At 53.9% G+C, this 22217-nt stretch overlaps 1 protein-coding gene across 2 annotated transcripts in view; it reads left to right on the top strand.

The window, feature by feature from the left end:
• LOC146869629 (complement C2-like) overlaps positions 1–22217 on the top strand; it is a 770906-nt gene that overhangs the window by 342436 nt on the left and 406253 nt on the right. The window lies entirely within an intron of this gene.

Below are 22217 nucleotides of genomic sequence, written 5' to 3'. Positions count from 1 at the left end.
CTGGCGGTGTTCAGTCACTGGCCTGCCCTCGGTCTGCTTCTGTTACACAAACACTGGCGGTGGTTCAGTCATTGGCCTGTCCTCTGTGTGCTTCTGTTACACAAACACTGACGGTGGTTCAGTCATTGGCCTGCCCTCGGGGTGCTTCTGTTACACAAACACTGGCGGTGGTTCAGTCATTGGCCTGTCCTCTGTGTGCTTCTGGCACACAAACACTGGCGGTGGTTCAGTCACTGGCCTGCCCTCGGTGTGCTTCTGTTACACAAACACTGGCGGTGGTTCAGTCATTGGCCTGTCCTCTGTGTGCTTCTGTTACACAAACACTGACGGTGGTTCAGTCATTGGCCTGCCCTCGGGGTGCTTCTGTTACACAAACACTGGCGGTGTTCAGTCATTGGCCTGTCCTCTGTGTGCTTCTGTTACACAAACACTGGCGGTGGTTCAGTCACTGGCCTGCCCTCGGTGTGCTTCTGTTACACAAACACTGGCGGTGTTCAGTCATTGGCCTGTCCTCTGTGTGCTTCTGTTACACAAACACTGGTGGTGGTTCAGTCATTGGTCTGTCCTCGGTGTCCTTCTGTTACACAAACACTGGCGGTGGTTCAGTCATTGGCCTGTCCTCTGTGTGCTTCTGTTACACAAACACTGACGGTGTTTCAGTCATTGGCCTGTCCTCGGTGTGCTTCTGTTACACAAACACTGGCGGTGTTCAGTCATTGGCCTGTCCTCTGTGTGCTTCTGTTACACAAACACTGGCGGTGTTCAGTCATTGGCCTGTCCTCTGTGTGCTTCTGTTACACAAACACTGGCGGTGGTTCAGTCACTGGCCTGCCCTCGGTGTGCTTCTGTTACACAAACACTGGCGGTGGTTCAGTCATTGGCCTGTCCTCTGTGTGCTTCTGTTACACAAACACTGACGGTGGTTCAGTCATTGGCCTGCCCTCGGGGTGCTTCTGTTACACAAACACTGGCGGTGGTTCAGTCATTGGCCTGTCCTCGGTGTGCTTCTGTTACACAAACACTGGCGGTGTTCAGTCACTGGCCTGTCCTCGGTGTGCTTCTGTTACACAAACACTGACGGTGGTTCAGTCATTGGCCTGCCCTCGGGGTGCTTCTGTTACACAAACACTGGCGGTGGTTCAGTCACTGGCCTGCCCTCGGTGTGCTTCTGTTACACAAACACTGGCGGTGGTTCAGTCACTGGCCTGCCCTCGGTGTGCTTCTGTTACACAAACACTGGCGGTGGTTCAGTCACTGGCCTGCCCTCGGTGTGCTTCTGTTACACAAACACTGGCGGTGGTTCAGTCATTGGCCTGTCCTCTGTGTGCTTCTGTTACACAAACACTGACGGTGGTTCAGTCATTGGCCTGCCCTCGGGGTGCTTCTGTTACACAAACACTGGCGGTGGTTCAGTCATTGGCCTGTCCTCGGTGTGCTTCTGTTACACAAACACTGGCGGTGTTCAGTCACTGGCCTGTCCTCGGTGTGCTTCTGTTACACAAACACTGACGGTGGTTCAGTCATTGGCCTGCCCTCGGGGTGCTTCTGTTACACAAACACTGGCGGTGGTTCAGTCACTGGCCTGCCCTCGGTGTGCTTCTGTTACACAAACACTGGCGGTGGTTCAGTCACTGGCCTGCCCTCGGTGTGCTTCTGTTACACAAACACTGGCGGTGGTTCAGTCACTGGCCTGCCCTCGGTGTGCTTCTGTTACACAAACACTGGCGGTGGTTCAGTCACTGGCCTGCCCTCGGTGTGCTTCTGTTACACAAACACTGGCGGTGTTCAGTCATTGGCCTGTCCTCTGTGTGCTTCTGTTACACAAACACTGGCGGTGTTCAGTCATTGGCCTGTCCTCTGTGTGCTTCTGTTACACAAACACTGGCGGTGTTCAGTCATTGGCCTGTCCTCTGTGTGCTTCTGTTACACAAACACTGGCGGTGGTTCAGTCACTGGCCTGCCCTCGGTGTGCTTCTGTTACACAAACACTGGCGGTGGTTCAGTCATTGGCCTGTCCTCTGTGTGCTTCTGTTACACAAACACTGGCGGTGGTTCAGTCACTGGCCTGCCCTCGGTGTGCTTCTGTTACACAAACACTGGCGGTGTTCAGTCACTGGCCTGCCCTCGGTGTGCTTCTGTTACACAAACACTGGCGGTGGTTCAATCACTGGCCTGTCCTCTGTGTGCTTCTGTTACACAAACACTGACGGTGGTTCAGTCATTGGCCTGCCATCGGGGTGCTTCTGTTACACAAACACTGGCGGTGGTTCAGTCATTGGCCTGTCCTCTGTGTGCTTCTGTTACACAAACACTGGCGGTGTTTCAGTCATTGGCCTGTCCTCGGTGTGCTTCTGTTACACAAACACTGGCGGTGTTCAGTCATTGGCCTGTCCTCTGTGTGTTTCTGTTACACAAACACTGGCGGTGTTCAGTCATTGGCCTGTCCTCTGTGTGCTTCTGTTACACAAACACTGGCGATGTTCAGTCATTGGCCTGTCCTCTGTGTGCTTCTGTTACACAAACACTGACGGTGGTTCAGTCACTGGCCTGCCCTCGGGGTGCTTCTGTTACACAAACACTGGCGGTGGTTCAGTCATTGGCCTGTCCTCTGTGTGCTTCTGTTACACAAACACTGGCGGTGGTTCAGTCACTGGCCTGCCCTCGGTGTGCTTCTGTTACACAAACACTGGCGGTGGTTCAGTCATTGGCCTGTCCTCTGTGTGCTTCTGTTACACAAACACTGACGGTGGTTCAGTCATTGGCCTGCCCTCGGGGTGCTTCTGTTACACAAACACTGGCGGTGGTTCAGTCATTGGCCTGTCCTCGGTGTGCTTCTGTTACACAAACACTGGCGGTGTTCAGTCACTGGCCTGTCCTCGGTGTGCTTCTGTTACACAAACACTGACGGTGGTTCAGTCATTGGCCTGCCCTCGGGGTGCTTCTGTTACACAAACACTGGCGGTGGTTCAGTCACTGGCCTGCCCTCGGTGTGCTTCTGTTACACAAACACTGGCGGTGGTTCAGTCACTGGCCTGCCCTCGGTGTGCTTCTGTTACACAAACACTGGCGGTGGTTCAGTCACTGGCCTGCCCTCGGTGTGCTTCTGTTACACAAACACTGGCGGTGTTCAGTCACTGGCCTGCCCTCGGTGTGCTTCTGTTACACAAACACTGGCGGTGTTCAGTCACTGGCCTGCCCTCGGTGTGCTTCTGTTACACAAACACTGACGGTGGTTCAGTCATTGGCCTGCCCTCGGGGTGCTTCTGTTACACAAACACTGGCGGTGGTTCAGTCATTGGCCTGTCCTCGGTGTGCTTCTGTTACACAAACACTGGCGGTGTTCAGTCATTGGCCTGTCCTCTGTGTGCTTCTGTTACACAAACACTGGCGGTGTTCAGTCATTGGCCTGTCCTCGGTGTGCTTCTGTTACACAAACACTGGCGGTGGTTCAGTCATTGGCCTGTCCTCTGTGTGCTTCTGTTACACAAACACTGACGGTGGTTCAGTCATTGGCCTGCCCTTGGGGTGCTTCTGTTACACAAACACTGGCGGTGTGCAGTCATTGGCCTGCCCTCTGTTACACAAACACTGGCGGTGGTTCAGTCATTGGCCTGCCCTCGGTGTGCTTCTGTTACACAAACACTGGCGGTGTGCAGTCATTGGCCTGCCCTCGGTGTGCTTCTGTTACACAAACACTGGCGGTGGTTCAGTCACTGGCCTGCCCTCGGTGTGCTTCTGTTACACAAACACTGGCGGTGTTCAGTCACTGGCCTGCCCTCGGTGTGCTTCTGTTACACGAACACTGGCGGTGTTCAGTCACTGGCCTGCCCTCGGTGTGCTTCTGTTACACAAACACTGGCGGTGTGCAGTCATTGGCCTGCCCTCTGTTACACAAACACTGGCGGTGGTTCAGTCATTGGCCTGCCCTCGGGGTGCTTCTGTTACACAAACACTGGCGGTGGTTCAGTCATTGGCCTGTCCTCTGTGTGCTTCTGTTACACAAACACTGGTGGTGTTCAGTCATTGGCCTGTCCTCTGTGTGCTTCTGTTACACAAACACTGGCGGTGTTCAGTCATTGGCCTGTCCTCGGTGTGCTTCTGTTACACAAACACTGGCGGTGGTTCAGTCATTGGCCTGCCCTCGGTGTGCTTCTGTTACACAAACACTGGCGGTGTGCAGTCATTGGCCTGCCCTCGGTGTGCTTCTGTTACACAAACACTGGCGGTGGTCAGTCATTGGCCTGCCCTCGGTGTGCTTCTGTTACACAAACACTGGCGATGATTCAGTCATTGGCCTGCCCTCTGTTACACAAACACTGGCGGTGTGCAGTCATTGGCCTGCCCACGGTGTGCTTCTGTTACACAAACACTGGCGGTGGTTCAGTCATCGGCCTGCCCTCGGTGTGCTTCTGTTACACAAACACTGGCGGTGTGCAGTCATTGGCCTGCCCTCTGTTACACAAACACTGGCGGTGGTTCAGTCATTGGCCTGCCCTCGGTGTGCTTCTGTTACACAAACACTGGCGGTGTGCAGTCATTGGCCTGCCCTCGGTGTGCTTCTGTTACACAAACACTGGCGGTGGTTCAGTCATTGGTCTGTCCTCAGTGTCCTTCTGTTACACAAACACTGGCGGTGTGCAGTCATTGGCCTGCCCTCGGTGTGCTTCTGTTACACAAACATTGGCGGTTGTTCAGTCATTGGCCTGTCCTCGGTGTGCTTCTGTTACACAAACATTGGCGGTTGTTCAGTCATTGGCCTGTCCTCGGTGTGCTTCTGTTACACAAACACTGACGGTGGTTCAGTCATTGGCCTGTCCTCGGTGTGCTTCTGTTACACAAACACTGGCTGTGTTCAGTCATTGGCCTGTCCTCGGTGTGCTTCTGTTACACAAACACTGGCGGTGTTCAGTCATTGGTCTGTCCTCTGTGTCCTTCTGTTACACAAACACTGGCGGTGGTTCAGTCATTGGCCTGCCCTCGGGGTGCTTCTGTTACACAAACACTGGCGGTGTGCAGTCATTGGCCTGCCCTCGGTGTGCTTCTGTTACACAAACATTGGCGGTTGTTCAGTCATTGGCCTGTCCTCGGTGTGCTTCTGTTACACAAACATTGGCGGTTGTTCAGTCATTGGCCTGTCCTCGGTGTGCTTCTGTTACACAAACACTGACGGTGGTTCAGTCATTGGCCTGTCCTCGGTGTGCTTCTGTTACACAAACACTTGCTGTGTTCAGTCATTGGCCTGTCCTCGGTGTGCTTCTGTTACACAAACACTGGCGGTGTTCAGTCATTGGTCTGTCCTCTGTGTCCTTCTGTTACACAAACACTGGCGGTGGTTCAGTCATTGGCCTGCCCTCGGGGTGCTTCTGTTACACAAACACTGGCGGTGGTTCAGTCATTGGCCTGCCCTCGGTGTGCTTCTGTTACACAAACACTGACGGTGGTTCAGTCACTGGCCTGCCCTCGGTGTGCTTCTGTTACACAAACACTGAAGGTTGTCCTCGGTGTGCTTCTGTTACACAAACGCTGACGGTGGTTCAGTCATTGGCCTGCCCTCGGGGTGCTTCTGTTACACAAACACTGGCGGTGGTTCAGTCATTGGCATGCCCTCGGTGTGCTCACAAACACTGGCGGTGTGCAGTCATTGGCTTGCCCTCTGTTACACAAACACTGGCGGTGGTTCAGTCATTGGCCTGCCCTCGGGGTGCTTCTGTTACACAAACACTGGCGGTGGTTCAGTCATTGGCCTGCCCTCGGTGTGCTTCTGTTACACAAACACTGGCGGTGTTCAGTCATTGGCCTGTCCTCGGTGTGCTTCTGTTACACAAACACTGACGGTGGTTCAGTCATTTGCCTGTCCTCGGTGTGCTTCTGTTACACAAACACTGGCGGTGGTTCAGTCATTGGCCTGCCCTCGGTGTGCTTCTGTTACACAAACACTGGCGGTGTTCAGTCATTGGCCTGCCCTCGGGGTGCTTCTGTTACACAAACACTGGCGGTGTTCAGTCACTGGCCTGCCCTCGGTGTGCTTCTGTTACACAAACACTGGCGGTGTTCAGTCACTGGCCTGTCCTCGGTGTGCTTCTGTTACACAAACACTGGCGGTTGTTCAGTCACTGGCCTGCCCTCTGTGTGCTTCTGTTACACAAACACTGGCGGTGGTTCAGTCATTGGCTTGCCCTCGGTGTGCTTCTGTTACACAAACACTGGCGGTGGTCAGTCATTGGCCTGTCCTCGGTGTGCTTCTGTTACACAAACACTGGCGGTGGTTCAGTCATTGGCCTGCCTTCGGTGTGCTTCTGTTACACAAACACTGGCGGTGGTTCAGTCATTGGCCTGCCCTCGGTGTGCTTCTGTTACACAAACACTGGCGGGTGCAGTCATTGGCCTGCCCTCTGTTACACAAACACTGGCGGTGGTTCAGTCATTGGCCTGCCCTCGGGGTGCTTCTGTTACACAAACACTGACGGTGGTTCAGTCATTGGCCTGTCCTCGGTGTGCTTCTGTTACACAAACACTGGCGGTGTTCAGTCATTGGCCTGTCCTCGGTGTGCTTCTGTTACACAAACACTGACGGTGGTTCAGTCATTGGCCTGTCCTCGGTGTGCTTCTGTTACACAAACACTGGCGGTGGTTCAGTCATTGGCCTGCCCTCTGTGTGCTACTGTTACACAAACACTGGCGGTGTTCAGTCATTGGCCTGTCCTCTGTGTGCTTCTGTTACACAAACACTGGCGGTGGTTCAGTCACTGGCCTGCCCTCGGTGTGCTTCTGTTACACAAACACTGGCGGTGTTCAGTCACTGGCCTGCCCTCGGTGTGCTTCTGTTACACAAACACTGGCGGTGGTTCAATCACTGGCCTGTCCTCTGTGTGCTTCTGTTACACAAACACTGACGGTGGTTCAGTCATTGGCCTGCCCTCGGGGTGCTTCTGTTACACAAACACTGGCGGTGGTTCAGTCATTGGCCTGTCCTCTGTGTGCTTCTGTTACACAAACACTGGCGGTGGTTCAGTCACTGGCCTGCCCTCGGTGTGCTTCTGTTACACAAACACTGGCGGTGTTCAGTCACTGGCCTGTCCTCTGTGTGCTTCTGTTACACAAACACTGGTGGTGGTTCAGTCATTGGTCTGTCCTCGGTGTCCTTCTGTTACACAAACACTGGCGGTGGTTCAGTCATTGGCCTGTCCTCTGTGTGCTTCTGTTACACAAACACTGACGGTGGTTCAGTCATTGGCCTGTCCTCGGTGTGCTTCTGTTACACAAACACTGGCGGTGTTCAGTCATTGGCCTGTCCTCTGTGTGCTTCTGTTACACAAACACTGATGGTGGTTCAGTCATTGGCCTGTCCTCGGTGTGCTTCTGTTACACAAACACTGGCGGTGTTCAGTCATTGGCCTGTCCTCTGTGTGCTTCTGTTACACAAACACTGGCGGTGTTCATTCATTGGCCTGTCCTCTGTGTGCTTCTGTTACACAAACACTGACGGTGGTTCAGTCACTGGCCTGTCCTCGGTGTGCTTCTGTTACACAAACACTGGCGGTGGTTCAGTCATTGGCCTGTCCTCTGTGTGCTTCTGTTACACAAACACTGGCGGTGGTTCAGTCACTGGCCTGCCCTCGGTGTGCTTCTGTTACACAAACACTGGCGGTGTTCAGTCACTGGCCTGCCCTCGGTGTGCTTCTGTTACACAAACACTGGCGGTGTTCAGTCACTGGCCTGCCCTCGGTGTGCTTCTGTTACACAAACACTGACGGTGGTTCAGTCATTGGCCTGCCCTCGGGGTGCTTCTGTTACACAAACACTGGCGGTGGTTCAGTCATTGGCCTGTCCTCGGTGTGCTTCTGTTACACAAACACTGGCGGTGTTCAGTCATTGGCCTGTCCTCTGTGTGCTTCTGTTACACAAACACTGGCGGTGTTCAGTCATTGGCCTGTCCTCGGTGTGCTTCTGTTACACAAACACTGGCGGTGGTTCAGTCATTGGCCTGTCCTCTGTGTGCTTCTGTTACACAAACACTGACGGTGGTTCAGTCATTGGCCTGCCCTTGGGGTGCTTCTGTTACACAAACACTGGCGGTGTGCAGTCATTGGCCTGCCCTCTGTTACACAAACACTGGCGGTGGTTCAGTCATTGGCCTGCCCTCGGTGTGCTTCTGTTACACAAACACTGGCGGTGTGCAGTCATTGGCCTGCCCTCGGTGTGCTTCTGTTACACAAACACTGGCGGTGGTTCAGTCACTGGCCTGCCCTCGGTGTGCTTCTGTTACACAAACACTGGCGGTGTTCAGTCACTGGCCTGCCCTCGGTGTGCTTCTGTTACACGAACACTGGCGGTGTTCAGTCACTGGCCTGCCCTCGGTGTGCTTCTGTTACACAAACACTGGCGGTGTGCAGTCATTGGCCTGCCCTCTGTTACACAAACACTGGCGGTGGTTCAGTCATTGGCCTGCCCTCGGGGTGCTTCTGTTACACAAACACTGGCGGTGGTTCAGTCATTGGCCTGTCCTCTGTGTGCTTCTGTTACACAAACACTGGCGGTGTTCAGTCATTGGCCTGTCCTCTGTGTGCTTCTGTTACACAAACACTGGCGGTGTTCAGTCATTGGCCTGTCCTCGGTGTGCTTCTGTTACACAAACACTGGCGGTGGTTCAGTCATTGGCCTGCCCTCGGTGTGCTTCTGTTACACAAACACTGGCGGTGTGCAGTCATTGGCCTGCCCTCGGTGTGCTTCTGTTACACAAACACTGGCGGTGGTCAGTCATTGGCCTGCCCTCGGTGTGCTTCTGTTACACAAACACTGGCGATGATTCAGTCATTGGCCTGCCCTCTGTTACACAAACACTGGCGGTGTGCAGTCATTGGCCTGCCCACGGTGTGCTTCTGTTACACAAACACTGGCGGTGGTTCAGTCATCGGCCTGCCCTCGGTGTGCTTCTGTTACACAAACACTGGCGGTGTGCAGTCATTGGCCTGCCCTCTGTTACACAAACACTGGCGGTGGTTCAGTCATTGGCCTGCCCTCGGTGTGCTTCTGTTACACAAACACTGGCGGTGTGCAGTCATTGGCCTGCCCTCGGTGTGCTTCTGTTACACAAACACTGGCGGTGGTTCAGTCATTGGTCTGTCCTCAGTGTCCTTCTGTTACACAAACACTGGCGGTGTGCAGTCATTGGCCTGCCCTCGGTGTGCTTCTGTTACACAAACATTGGCGGTTGTTCAGTCATTGGCCTGTCCTCGGTGTGCTTCTGTTACACAAACATTGGCGGTTGTTCAGTCATTGGCCTGTCCTCGGTGTGCTTCTGTTACACAAACACTGACGGTGGTTCAGTCATTGGCCTGTCCTCGGTGTGCTTCTGTTACACAAACACTGGCTGTGTTCAGTCATTGGCCTGTCCTCGGTGTGCTTCTGTTACACAAACACTGGCGGTGTTCAGTCATTGGTCTGTCCTCTGTGTCCTTCTGTTACACAAACACTGGCGGTGGTTCAGTCATTGGCCTGCCCTCGGGGTGCTTCTGTTACACAAACACTGGCGGTGTGCAGTCATTGGCCTGCCCTCGGTGTGCTTCTGTTACACAAACATTGGCGGTTGTTCAGTCATTGGCCTGTCCTCGGTGTGCTTCTGTTACACAAACATTGGCGGTTGTTCAGTCATTGGCCTGTCCTCGGTGTGCTTCTGTTACACAAACACTGACGGTGGTTCAGTCATTGGCCTGTCCTCGGTGTGCTTCTGTTACACAAACACTTGCTGTGTTCAGTCATTGGCCTGTCCTCGGTGTGCTTCTGTTACACAAACACTGGCGGTGTTCAGTCATTGGTCTGTCCTCTGTGTCCTTCTGTTACACAAACACTGGCGGTGGTTCAGTCATTGGCCTGCCCTCGGGGTGCTTCTGTTACACAAACACTGGCGGTGGTTCAGTCATTGGCCTGCCCTCGGTGTGCTTCTGTTACACAAACACTGACGGTGGTTCAGTCACTGGCCTGCCCTCGGTGTGCTTCTGTTACACAAACACTGAAGGTTGTCCTCGGTGTGCTTCTGTTACACAAACGCTGACGGTGGTTCAGTCATTGGCCTGCCCTCGGGGTGCTTCTGTTACACAAACACTGGCGGTGGTTCAGTCATTGGCATGCCCTCGGTGTGCTCACAAACACTGGCGGTGTGCAGTCATTGGCTTGCCCTCTGTTACACAAACACTGGCGGTGGTTCAGTCATTGGCCTGCCCTCGGGGTGCTTCTGTTACACAAACACTGACGGTGGTTCAGTCATTGGCCTGTCCTCGGTGTGCTTCTGTTACACAAACACTGGCGGTGTTCAGTCATTGGCCTGTCCTCGGTGTGCTTCTGTTACACAAACACTGACGGTGGTTCAGTCATTGGCCTGTCCTCGGTGTGCTTCTGTTACACAAACACTGGCGGTGGTTCAGTCATTGGCCTGCCCTCTGTGTGCTTCTGTTACACAAACACTGGCGGTGTTCAGTCATTGGCCTGTCCTCGGTGTGCTTCTGTTACACAAACACTGACGGTGGTTCAGTCATTTGCCTGTCCTCGGTGTGCTTCTGTTACACAAACACTGGCGGTGGTTCAGTCATTGGCCTGCCCTCGGTGTGCTTCTGTTACACAAACACTGGCGGTGTTCAGTCATTGGCCTGCCCTCGGGGTGCTTCTGTTACACAAACACTGGCGGTGTTCAGTCACTGGCCTGCCCTCGGTGTGCTTCTGTTACACAAACACTGGCGGTGTTCAGTCACTGGCCTGTCCTCGGTGTGCTTCTGTTACACAAACACTGGCGGTTGTTCAGTCACTGGCCTGCCCTCTGTGTGCTTCTGTTACACAAACACTGGCGGTGGTTCAGTCATTGGCTTGCCCTCGGTGTGCTTCTGTTACACAAACACTGGCGGTGGTCAGTCATTGGCCTGTCCTCGGTGTGCTTCTGTTACACAAACACTGGCGGTGGTTCAGTCATTGGCCTGCCTTCGGTGTGCTTCTGTTACACCAACACTGGCGGTGGTTCAGTCATTGGCCTGCCCTCGGTGTGCTTCTGTTACACAAACACTGGCGGGTGCAGTCATTGGCCTGCCCTCTGTTACACAAACACTGGCGGTGGTTCAGTCATTGGCCTGCCCTCGGGGTGCTTCTGTTACACAAACACTGACGGTGGTTCAGTCATTGGCCTGTCCTCGGTGTGCTTCTGTTACACAAACACTGGCGGTGTTCAGTCATTGGCCTGTCCTCGGTGTGCTTCTGTTACACAAACACTGACGGTGGTTCAGTCATTGGCCTGTCCTCGGTGTGCTTCTGTTACACAAACACTGGCGGTGGTTCAGTCATTGGCCTGCCCTCTGTGTGCTACTGTTACACAAACACTGGCGGTGTTCAGTCATTGGCCTGTCCTCTGTGTGCTTCTGTTACACAAACACTGGCGGTGGTTCAGTCACTGGCCTGCCCTCGGTGTGCTTCTGTTACACAAACACTGGCGGTGTTCAGTCACTGGCCTGCCCTCGGTGTGCTTCTGTTACACAAACACTGGCGGTGGTTCAATCACTGGCCTGTCCTCTGTGTGCTTCTGTTACACAAACACTGACGGTGGTTCAGTCATTGGCCTGCCCTCGGGGTGCTTCTGTTACACAAACACTGGCGGTGGTTCAGTCATTGGCCTGTCCTCTGTGTGCTTCTGTTACACAAACACTGGCGGTGGTTCAGTCACTGGCCTGCCCTCGGTGTGCTTCTGTTACACAAACACTGGCGGTGTTCAGTCACTGGCCTGTCCTCTGTGTGCTTCTGTTACACAAACACTGGTGGTGGTTCAGTCATTGGTCTGTCCTCGGTGTCCTTCTGTTACACAAACACTGGCGGTGGTTCAGTCATTGGCCTGTCCTCTGTGTGCTTCTGTTACACAAACACTGACGGTGGTTCAGTCATTGGCCTGTCCTCGGTGTGCTTCTGTTACACAAACACTGGCGGTGTTCAGTCATTGGCCTGTCCTCTGTGTGCTTCTGTTACACAAACACTGATGGTGGTTCAGTCATTGGCCTGTCCTCGGTGTGCTTCTGTTACACAAACACTGGCGGTGTTCAGTCATTGGCCTGTCCTCTGTGTGCTTCTGTTACACAAACACTGGCGGTGTTCATTCATTGGCCTGTCCTCTGTGTGCTTCTGTTACACAAACACTGACGGTGGTTCAGTCATTGGCCTGTCCTCTGTGTGCTTCTGTTACACAAACACTGGCGGTGTTCAGTCATTGGCCTGTCCTCTGTGTGCTTCTGTTACACAAACACTGGTGGTGGTTCAGTCACTGGCCTGCCCTCGGTGTGCTTCTGTTACACAAACACTGGCGGTGTTCAGTCACTGGCCTGCCCTCGGTCTGCTTCTGTTACACAAACACTGGCGGTGGTTCAGTCATTGGCCTGTCCTCTGTGTGCTTCTGTTACACAAACACTGACGGTGGTTCAGTCATTGGCCTGCCCTCGGGGTGCTTCTGTTACACAAACACTGGCGGTGGTTCAGTCATTGGCCTGTCCTCTGTGTGCTTCTGGTACACAAACACTGGCGGTGGTTCAGTCACTGGCCTGCCCTCGGTGTGCTTCTGTTACACAAACACTGGCGGTGGTTCAGTCATTGGCCTGTCCTCTGTGTGCTTCTGTTACACAAACACTGACGGTGGTTCAGTCATTGGCCTGCCCTCGGGGTGCTTCTGTTACACAAACACTGGCGGTGTTCAGTCATTGGCCTGTCCTCTGTGTGCTTCTGTTACACAAACACTGGCGGTGGTTCAGTCACTGGCCTGCCCTCGGTGTGCTTCTGTTACACAAACACTGGCGGTGTTCAGTCATTGGCCTGTCCTCTGTGTGCTTCTGTTACACAAACACTGGTGGTGGTTCAGTCATTGGTCTGTCCTCGGTGTGCTTCTGTTACACAAACACTGACGGTGGTTCAGTCATTGGCCTGCCCTCGGGGTGCTTCTGTTACACAAACACTGGCGGTGGTTCAGTCATTGGCCTGTCCTCGGTGTGCTTCTGTTACACAAACACTGGCGGTGTTCAGTCACTGGCCTGTCCTCGGTGTGCTTCTGTTACACAAACACTGACGGTGGTTCAGTCATTGGCCTGCCCTCGGGGTGCTTCTGTTACACAAACACTGGCGGTGGTTCAGTCACTGGCCTGCCCTCGGTGTGCTTCTGTTACACAAACACTGGCGGTGGTTCAGTCACTGGCCTGCCCTCGGTGTGCTTCTGTTACACAAACACTGGCGGTGGTTCAGTCACTGGCCTGCCCTCGGTGTGCTTCTGTTACACAAACACTGGCGGTGGTTCAGTCATTGGCCTGTCCTCTGTGTGCTTCTGTTACACAAACACTGACGGTGGTTCAGTCATTGGCCTGCCCTCGGGGTGCTTCTGTTACACAAACACTGGCGGTGGTTCAGTCATTGGCCTGTCCTCGGTGTGCTTCTGTTACACAAACACTGGCGGTGTTCAGTCACTGGCCTGTCCTCGGTGTGCTTCTGTTACACAAACACTGACGGTGGTTCAGTCATTGGCCTGCCCTCGGGGTGCTTCTGTTACACAAACACTGGCGGTGGTTCAGTCACTGGCCTGCCCTCGGTGTGCTTCTGTTACACAAACACTGGCGGTGGTTCAGTCACTGGCCTGCCCTCGGTGTGCTTCTGTTACACAAACACTGGCGGTGGTTCAGTCACTGGCCTGCCCTCGGTGTGCTTCTGTTACACAAACACTGGCGGTGGTTCAGTCACTGGCCTGCCCTCGGTGTGCTTCTGTTACACAAACACTGGCGGTGTTCAGTCATTGGCCTGTCCTCTGTGTGCTTCTGTTACACAAACACTGGCGGTGTTCAGTCATTGGCCTGTCCTCTGTGTGCTTCTGTTACACAAACACTGGCGGTGTTCAGTCATTGGCCTGTCCTCTGTGTGCTTCTGTTACACAAACACTGGCGGTGGTTCAGTCACTGGCCTGCCCTCGGTGTGCTTCTGTTACACAAACACTGGCGGTGGTTCAGTCATTGGCCTGTCCTCTGTGTGCTTCTGTTACACAAACACTGGCGGTGGTTCAGTCACTGGCCTGCCCTCGGTGTGCTTCTGTTACACAAACACTGGTGGTGGTTCAGTCATTGGTCTGTCCTCGGTGTGCTTCTGTTACACAAACACTGACGGTGGTTCAGTCATTGGCCTGCCCTCGGGGTGCTTCTGTTACACAAACACTGGCGGTGGTTCAGTCATTGGCCTGTCCTCGGTGTGCTTCTGTTACACAAACACTGGCGGTGTTCAGTCACTGGCCTGTCCTCGGTGTGCTTCTGTTACACAAACACTGACGGTGGTTCAGTCATTGGCCTGCCCTCGGGGTGCTTCTGTTACACAAACACTGGCGGTGGTTCAGTCACTGGCCTGCCCTCGGTGTGCTTCTGTTACACAAACACTGGCGGTGGTTCAGTCACTGGCCTGCCCTCGGTGTGCTTCTGTTACACAAACACTGGCGGTGGTTCAGTCACTGGCCTGCCCTCGGTGTGCTTCTGTTACACAAACACTGGCGGTGGTTCAGTCATTGGCCTGTCCTCTGTGTGCTTCTGTTACACAAACACTGACGGTGGTTCAGTCATTGGCCTGCCCTCGGGGTGCTTCTGTTACACAAACACTGGCGGTGGTTCAGTCATTGGCCTGTCCTCGGTGTGCTTCTGTTACACAAACACTGGCGGTGTTCAGTCACTGGCCTGTCCTCGGTGTGCTTCTGTTACACAAACACTGACGGTGGTTCAGTCATTGGCCTGCCCTCGGGGTGCTTCTGTTACACAAACACTGGCGGTGGTTCAGTCACTGGCCTGCCCTCGGTGTGCTTCTGTTACACAAACACTGGCGGTGGTTCAGTCACTGGCCTGCCCTCGGTGTGCTTCTGTTACACAAACACTGGCGGTGGTTCAGTCACTGGCCTGCCCTCGGTGTGCTTCTGTTACACAAACACTGGCGGTGGTTCAGTCACTGGCCTGCCCTCGGTGTGCTTCTGTTACACAAACACTGGCGGTGTTCAGTCATTGGCCTGTCCTCTGTGTGCTTCTGTTACACAAACACTGGCGGTGTTCAGTCATTGGCCTGTCCTCTGTGTGCTTCTGTTACACAAACACTGGCGGTGTTCAGTCATTGGCCTGTCCTCTGTGTGCTTCTGTTACACAAACACTGGCGGTGGTTCAGTCACTGGCCTGCCCTCGGTGTGCTTCTGTTACACAAACACTGGCGGTGGTTCAGTCATTGGCCTGTCCTCTGTGTGCTTCTGTTACACAAACACTGGCGGTGGTTCAGTCACTGGCCTGCCCTCGGTGTGCTTCTGTTACACAAACACTGGCGGTGTTCAGTCACTGGCCTGCCCTCGGTGTGCTTCTGTTACACAAACACTGGCGGTGGTTCAATCACTAGCCTGTCCTCTGTGTGCTTCTGTTACACAAACACTGACGGTGGTTCAGTCATTGGCCTGCCATCGGGGTGCTTCTGTTACACAAACACTGGCGGTGGTTCAGTCATTGGCCTGTCCTCTGTGTGCTTCTGTTACACAAACACTGGCGGTGGTTCAGTCACTGGCCTGCCCTCGGTGTGCTTCTGTTACACAAACACTGGCGGTGTTCAGTCATTGGCCTGTCCTCTGTGTGCTTCTGTTACACAAACACTGGTGGTGGTTCAGTCATTGGTCTGTCCTCGGTGTCCTTCTGTTACACAAACACTGGCGGTGGTTCAGTCATTGGCCTGTCCTCTGTGTGCTTCTGTCACACAAACACTGACGGTGGTTCAGTCATTGGCCTGTCCTCGGTGTGCTTCTGTTACACAAACACTGGCGGTGTTCAGTCATTGGCCTGTCCTCTGTGTGCTTCTGTTACACAAACACTGGCGGTGGTTCAGTCACTGGCCTGCCCTCGGTGTGCTTCTGTTACACAAACACTGGCGGTGGTTCAGTCATTGGCCTGTCCTCTGTGTGCTTCTGTTACACAAACACTGGCGGTGGTTCAGTCACTGGCCTGCCCTCGGTGTGCTTCTGTTACACAAACACTGGCGGTGTTCAGTCACTGGCCTGCCCTCGGTGTGCTTCTGTTACACAAACACTGGCGGTGGTTCAATCACTGGCCTGTCCTCTGTGTGCTTCTGTTACACAAACACTGACGGTGGTTCAGTCATTGGCCTGCCATCGGGGTGCTTCTGTTACACAAACACTGGCGGTGGTTCAGTCATTGGCCTGTCCTCTGTGTGCTTCTGTTACACAAACACTGGCGGTGGTTCAGTCACTGGCCTGCCCTCGGTGTGCTTCTGTTACACAAACACTGGCGGTGTTCAGTCATTGGCCTGTCCTCTGTGTGCTTCTGTTACACAAACACTGGTGGTGGTTCAGTCATTGGTCTGTCCTCGGTGTCCTTCTGTTACACAAACACTGGCGGTGGTTCAGTCATTGGCCTGTCCTCTGTGTGCTTCTGTCACACAAACACTGACGGTGGTTCAGTCATTGGCCTGTCCTCTGTGTGCTTCTGTTACACAAACACTGGCGGTGTTCAGTCATTGGCCTGTCCTCGGTGTGCTTCTGTTACACAAACACTGACGGTGGTTCAGTCATTGGCCTGTCCTCGGTGTGCTTCTGTTACACAAACACTGGCGGTGTTCAGTCATTGGCCTGTCCTCTGTGTGCTTCTGTTACACAAACACTGGCGGTGTTCAGTCATTGGCCTGTCCTCTGTGTGCTTCTGTTACACAAACACTGACGGTGGTTCAGTCATTGGCCTGTCCTCTGTGTGCTTCTGTTACACAAACACTGGCGGTGTTCAGTCATTGGCCTGTCCTCTGTGTGCTTCTGTTACACAAACACTGGCGGTGGTTCAGTCACTGGCCTGCCCTCGGTGTGCTTCTGTTACACAAACACTGGCGGTGTTCAGTCACTGGCCTGCCCTCGGTGTGCTTCTGTTACACAAACACTGGCGGTGGTTCAGTCATTGGCCTGTCCTCTGTGTGCTTCTGTTACACAAACACTGGCGGTGGTTCAGTCATTGGCCTGTCCTCTGTGTGCTTCTGTTACACAAACACTGGCGGTGGTTCAGTCACTGGCCTGCCCTCGGTGTGCTTGTGTTACACAAACACTGGCGGTGTTCAGTCATTGGCCTGTCCTCTGTGTGCTTCTGTTACACAAACACTGGTGGTGGTTCAGTCATTGGTCTGTCCTCGGTGTCCTTCTGTTACACAAACACTGGCGGTGGTTCAGTCATTGGCCTGTCCTCTGTGTGCTTCTGTTACACAAACACTGACGGTGTTTCAGTCATTGGCCTGTCCTCGGTGTGCTTCTGTTACACAAACACTGGCGGTGTTCAGTCATTGGCCTGTCCTCTGTGTGCTTCTGTTACACAAACACTGACGGTGGTTCAGTCATTGGCCTGTCCTCGGTGTGCTTCTGTTACACAAACACTGGCGGTGTTCAGTCATTGGCCTGTCCTCTGTGTGCTTCTGTTACACAAACACTGGCGGTGTTCAGTCATTGGCCTGTCCTCTGTGTGCTTCTGTTACACAAACACTGACGGTGGTTCAGTCATTGGCCTGTCCTCTGTGTGCTTCTGTTACACAAACACTGGCGGTGTTCAGTCATTGGCCTGTCCTCTGTGTGCTTCTGTTACACAAACACTGGCGGTGGTTCAGTCACTGGCCTGCCCTCGATGTGCTTCTGTTACACAAACACTGGCGGTGTTCAGTCACTGGCCTGCCCTCGGTGTGCATCTGTTACACAAACACTGGCGGTGGTTCAGTCATTGGCCTGTCTTCTGTGTGCTTCTGTTACACAAACACTGACGGTGGTTCAGTCACTGGCCTGCCCTCGGGGTGCTTCTGTTACACAAACACTGGCGGTGGTTCAGTCATTGGCCTGTCCTCTGTGTGCTTCTGTTACACAAACACTGGCGGTGGTTCAGTCACTGGCCTGCCCTCGGTGTGCTTCTGTTACACAAACACTGGCGGTGGTTCAGTCATTGGCCTGTCCTCTGTGTGCTTCTGTTACACAAACACTGACGGTGGTTCAGTCATTGGCCTGCCCTCGGGGTGCTTCTGTTACACAAACACTGGCGGTGGTTCAGTCATTGGCCTGTCCTCGGTGTGCTTCTGTTACACAAACACTGGCGGTGTTCAGTCACTGGCCTGTCCTCGGTGTGCTTCTGTTACACAAACACTGACGGTGGTTCAGTCATTGGCCTGCCCTCGGGGTGCTTCTGTTACACAAACACTGGCGGTGGTTCAGTCACTGGCCTGCCCTCGGTGTGCTTCTGTTACACAAACACTGGCGGTGGTTCAGTCACTGGCCTGCCCTCGGTGTGCTTCTGTTACACAAACACTGGCGGTGGTTCAGTCACTGGCCTGCCCTCGGTGTGCTTCTGTTACACAAACACTGGCGGTGTTCAGTCACTGGCCTGCCCTCGGTGTGCTTCTGTTACACAAACACTGGCGGTGTTCAGTCACTGGCCTGCCCTCGGTGTGCTTCTGTTACACAAACACTGACGGTGGTTCAGTCATTGGCCTGCCCTCGGGGTGCTTCTGTTACACAAACACTGGCGGTGGTTCAGTCATTGGCCTGTCCTCGGTGTGCTTCTGTTACACAAACACTGGCGGTGTTCAGTCACTGGCCTGTCCTCGGTGTGCTTCTGTTACACAAACACTGACGGTGGTTCAGTCATTGGCCTGCCCTCGGGGTGCTTCTGTTACACAAACACTGGTGGTGGTTCAGTCATTGGTCTGTCCTCGGTGTCCTTCTTTTACACAAACACTGGCGGTGGTTCAGTCATTGGCCTGTCCTCTGTGTGCTTCTGTTACACAAACACTGACGGTGTTTCAGTCATTGGCCTGTCCTCGGTGTGCTTCTGTTACACAAACACTGGTGGTGTTCAGTCATTGGCCTGTCCTCTGTGTGCTTCTGTTACACAAACACTGACGGTGGTTCAGTCATTGGCCTGTCCTCGGTGTGCTTCTGTTACACAAACACTGGCGGTGTTCAGTCATTGGCCTGTCCTCTGTGTGCTTCTGTTACACAAACACTGGCGGTGTTCAGTCATTGGCCTGTCCTCTGTGTGCTTCTGTTACACAAACACTGACGGTGGTTCAGTCATTGGCCTGTCCTCTGTGTGCTTCTGTTACACAAACACTGGCGGTGGTTCAGTCACTGGCCTGCCCTCGGTGTGCTTCTGTTACACAAACACTGGCGGTGTTCAGTCACTGGCCTGCCCTCGGTGTGCTTCTGTTACACAAACACTGGCGGTGGTTCAGTCACTGGCCTGTCCTCTGTGTGCTTCTGTTACACAAACACTGACGGTGGTTCAGTCATTGGCCTGCCCTCGGGGTGCTTCTGTTACACAAACACTGGCGGTGGTTCAGTCATTGGCCTGTCCTCTGTGTGCTTCTGTTACACAAACACTGACGGTGGTTCAGTCATTGGCCTGCCCTCGGGGTGCTTCTGTTACACAAACACTGGCGGTGGTTCAGTCATTGGTCTGTCCTCGATGTCCTTCTTTTACACAAACACTGGCGGTGTTCAGTCACTGGCCTGTCCTCGGTGTGCTTCTGTTACACAAACACTGACGGTGGTTCAGTCATTGGCCTGCCCTCGGGGTGCTTCTGTTACACAAACACTGGCGGTGGTTCAGTCACTGGCCTGCCCTCGGTGTGCTTCTGTTACACAAACACTGGCGGTGGTTCAGTCATTGGCCTGTCCTCGGTGTGCTTCTGTTACACAAACACTGGCGGTGTTCAGTCATTGGCCTGTCCTCTGTGTGCTTCTGTTACACAAACACTGACGGTGGTTCAGTCATTGGCCTGTCCTCGGTGTGCTTCTGTTACACAAACACTGGCGGTGTTCAGTCATTGGCCTGTCCTCTGTGTGCTTCTGTTACACAAACACTGGCGGTGGTTCAGTCACTGGCCTGCCCTCGGTGTGCTTCTGTTACACAAACACTGGCGGTGGTTCAGTCACTGGCCTGCCCTCGGTGTGCTTCTGTTACACAAACACTGGCGGTGTTCAGTCACTGGCCTGCCCTCGGTGTGCTTCTGTTACACAAACACTGGCGGTGTTCAGTCACTGGCCTGCCCTCGGTGTGCTTCTGTTACACAAACACTGACGGTGGTTCAGTCATTGGCCTGCCCTCGGGGTGCTTCTGTTACACAAACACTGGCGGTGGTTCAGTCATTGGCCTGTCCTCGGTGTGCTTCTGTTACACAAACACTGGCGGTGTTCAGTCACTGGCCTGTCCTCGGTGTGCTTCTGTTACACAAACACTGACGGTGGTTCAGTCATTGGCCTGCCCTCGGGGTGCTTCTGTTACACAAACACTGGTGGTGGTTCAGTCATTGGTCTGTCCTCGGTGTCCTTCTTTTACACAAACACTGGCGGTGGTTCAGTCATTGGCCTGTCCTCTGTGTGCTTCTGTTACACAAACACTGACGGTGTTTCAGTCATTGGCCTGTCCTCGGTGTGCTTCTGTTACACAAACACTGGCGGTGTTCAGTCATTGGCCTGTCCTCTGTGTGCTTCTGTTACACAAACACTGACGGTGGTTCAGTCATTGGCCTGTCCTCCGTGTGCTTCTGTTACACAAACACTGGCGGTGTTCAGTCATTGGCCTGTCCTCTGTGTGCTTCTGTTACACAAACACTGGCGGTGTTCAGTCATTGGCCTGTCCTCTGTGTGCTTCTGTTACACAAACACTGACGGTGGTTCAGTCATTGGCCTGTCCTCTGTGTGCTTCTGTTACACAAACACTGGCGGTGGTTCAGTCACTGGCCTGCCCTCGGTGTGCTTCTGTTACACAAACACTGGCGGTGTTCAGTCACTGGCCTGCCCTCGGTGTGCTTCTGTTACACAAACACTGGCGGTGGTTCAGTCACTGGCCTGTCCTCTGTGTGCTTCTGTTACACAAACACTGACGGTGGTTCAGTCATTGACCTGCCCTCGGGGTGCTTCTGTTACACAAACACTGGCGGTGGTTCAGTCATTGGCCTGTCCTCTGTGTGCTTCTGTTACACAAACACTGACGGTGGTTCAGTCATTGGCCTGCCCTCGGGGTGCTTCTGTTACACGAACACTGGCGGTGGTTCAGCCATTGGTCTGTCCTCGGTGTCCTTCTTTTACACAAACACTGGCGGTGTTCAGTCACTGGCCTGTCCTCGGTGTGCTTCTGTTACACAAACACTGACGGTGGTTCAGTCATTGGCCTGCCCTCGGGGTGCTTCTGTTACACAAACACTGGCGGTGGTTCAGTCACTGGCCTGCCCTCGGTGTGCTTCTGTTACACAAACACTGGCGGTGGTTCAGTCATTGGCCTGTCCTCGGTGTGCTTCTGTTACACAAACACTGGCGGTGTTCAGTCATTGGCCTGTCCTCTGTGTGCTTCTGTTACACAAACACTGACGGTGGTTCAGTCATTGGCCTGTCCTCGGTGTGCTTCTGTTACACAAACACTGGCGGTGTTCAGTCATTGGCCTGTCCTCTGTGTGCTTCTGTTACACAAACACTGGCGGTGTTCAGTCATTGGCCTGTCCTCTGTGTGCTTCTGTTACACAAACACTGACGGTGGTTCAGTCATTGGCCTGTCCTCTGTGTGCTTCTGTTACACAAACACTGGCGGTGGTTCAGTCACTGGCCTGCCCTCGGTGTGCTTCTGTTACACAAACACTGGCGGTGTTCAGTCACTGGCCTGCCCTCGGTGTGCTTCTGTTACACAAACACTGGCGGTGGTTCAGTCACTGGCCTGTCCTCTGTGTGCTTCTGTTACACAAACACTGACGGTGGTTCAGTCATTGGCCTGCCCTCGGGGTGCTTCTGTTACACAAACACTGGCGGTGGTTCAGTCATTGGCCTGTCCTCTGTGTGCTTCTGTTACACAAACACTGACGGTGGTTCAGTCATTGGCCTGCCCTCGGGGTGCTTCTGTTACACAAACACTGGCGGTGGTTCAGTCATTGGCCTGTCCTCGGTGTGCTTCTGTTACACAAACACTGGCGGTGTTCAGTCACTGGCCTGTCCTCGGTGTGCTTCTGTTACACAAACACTGACGGTGGTTCAGTCATTGGCCTGCCCTCGGGGTGCTTCTGTTACACAAACACTGGCGGTGGTTCAGTCACTGGCCTGCCCTCGGTGTGCTTCTGTTACACAAACACTGGCGGTGGTTCAGTCACTGGCCTGCCCTCGGTGTGCTTCTGTTACACAAACACTGGCGGTG

The sequence above is a fragment of the Triturus cristatus genome, chromosome 1_1 (genome assembly GCF_964204655.1).
Source record: "Triturus cristatus chromosome 1_1, aTriCri1.1, whole genome shotgun sequence".
NCBI classification, from domain to species: Eukaryota; Metazoa; Chordata; class Amphibia; order Caudata; family Salamandridae; genus Triturus; species Triturus cristatus.
The sequence above is the reverse complement of the archived record's forward strand: the minus strand, read 5'-3'. Positions and strand labels throughout refer to the sequence as shown.